General features: G+C 53.5%; 1 protein-coding gene across 1 annotated transcript in view; it reads left to right on the top strand.

Annotated features, from left to right (window-relative positions):
• Window positions 1-431: 431 nt before the first annotated feature.
• Window positions 432-1,922, top strand: part of RIMBP2 (RIMS binding protein 2) — a 170,687-nt gene continuing 169,196 nt past the window's right edge. The window contains exon 1 of the mRNA XM_040444113.1: window positions 432-564. The gene's annotated coding sequence lies outside the window, so the exon portion shown is untranslated. The remainder of the gene's footprint in view (window positions 565-1,922) is intronic.

Genomic DNA, 1,922 nt, shown 5'->3' with positions numbered 1-1,922 from the left:
GCAAGCCTGCATGGCTCGTGGTCTCCATTCTGTGCCCCGTTGCCATCTGTGCCCCACTTACACAAGGAGGACGATTAGCCCTAGCCACCATTTCTCTGGGCACCTTTGGGAGCTTGGAATTTTACTCAGAGCCTCACGGAAGCTTTGTGTCAGGGTGTGCATGTAGCTGTGTGTTGTTCTACCCCAGGACCTTTGGTTGAAGGGGAAGCAAAGTGTCAGGCTGGGAAGGCTGTGTGTTCAGTCTCGCTTACTTAGCCCTCAGTGCTGCGGGCTGGAAAGTGATAGCGTGTTCCCTGAGTTTCCCTGCATCTTTGGCAGAGAGGGGTCTGAATGAGGCAGAAAAGCCAATTTACAAGCCATCCTTTTGGGATGGAAGATCATGGACATTTGTTTATTTATATTTTAATTTAATTTTTATTTTTTTACAGTTTAGGAACGGCCCATTGTTCCTGAAGCCCGTGGGTCCGGAAGACACAGTTGACAAGACCCAGCCTTTGGAGGGTCCGCTTGGGAATTTCCCACTTTGTGTCCTGAGACTAGGAGCCCAGTGGTGGGGACTTTGTGGTGAGTTGCCCTTTCTTCCTGCTGAGGCTCTATCCCCCCGCGCCAGTCGGCGGCTGTGTCCGTTGCTTCCTTGTTTAATGGTCTATTCAAGACGTGTTTATCAACGCCAGCGATATGTCGGTTAGTTGGGGAGGGCCGAATGCCGAGCAAAGCAAACGTCTGTACCTTCGTGGAGGTTAGTGGTCTCACCAGGGAACAGCAGTGCAGAGGCCCAGAGGCACGGAAGCGCTGTGTGCGTGAAAAGGGGTCATCCAGCCACAGGCTGGGGAGAGGTGGCAGGGGCAGCCCATCGGTGACCTTATGGGCTCTGGGTATGGAGTTCACATCTCATGAGCAGTGGTCAGGTGGCAGTGACAGATTTCAGGGAGAGAGTGACGTACTCAAATCTGCCTTCTCAAAGGGTCACACCAGATCTGGGTGGGGGTGGAGGCAGCGTGGAAGCAAGGAGCATCTGGAGGCTACCGTGTAGTCCAGACGGGGGGGGGGGGGGTGGGGCAGTGGTGGCTTGGCCCAGGGTGTTAGTGGCGGAGGTGAGGGACACTGCAGAGCTTCTAGATGGATTGGGGCAGCAGGGGCGGCCCGCCGTTGTGTTGGGCTGGAAAGGAAGAGGCGTGAGAAGCGGTGACGAGCACGGCTTTCGGATTTCGAGCGGAGACAACACAGCGGAGGGGGGAATCCCATTTCCTCAGATGAGAAAGACTGAAAAAGAAGCATGTTTACGGGTCAGATTCGGATTCAGTGTTGCACCGAGGCTCAGCTTTGGGCTTGGGTTACACCGAAACACGGGGAAATTAGCAGATGGCCAGGTCCAGAGTTCAGGAGAAAAATCTGGACTGGCTTGCTCATTCTTTTCTTCGTTGTTCCCACGTGGAGGCATGATCTAAACACCGGGCAGTAATTCACGTCGTGTCATCGTGAGATGATTTTGGGCCGTAAGAATAACAGCTGGTTCTTTCTGCAAAAGGCTTCCGTGCTGCAAGTGGCTGTCCGGGCACTGGTCGCTGTGGGTGTTAGTCACGCATTTTGAGCACGAAGCGGAAGGTGAACCAGGTGAATCGTGCGTGAGCCTGGGTAGGCTTTGTATTGGGGTTGGTCCTGATAAAAAAAGTGGGTCTGGGTCTCATATTCCAGTAAACAGGATGGTAGGGGTGGTGGTGATGGTGGACATGGTGATGATGGGGGTGATGGTGATGGTGGTGATGATGGTGATGGTGATGGAGGTGATGGTGACAGTGACAGTGATGGTGATGATGGTGGTGATGATGATGGTGATAATGTTGGTGATGATGGTGGCGATGGTGTTGATGGTGATGATGGTGGTGTTGATGGTGGTGGTGGTGATGACGGTGATGGTGATG

Source organism: Herpailurus yagouaroundi, unplaced genomic scaffold, assembly GCF_014898765.1.
Source record: "Herpailurus yagouaroundi ecotype Mexico unplaced genomic scaffold, PumYag 191, whole genome shotgun sequence".
NCBI lineage: Eukaryota > Metazoa > Chordata > Mammalia > Carnivora > Felidae > Herpailurus > Herpailurus yagouaroundi.
The sequence above is the reverse complement of the archived record's forward strand: the minus strand, read 5'-3'. Positions and strand labels throughout refer to the sequence as shown.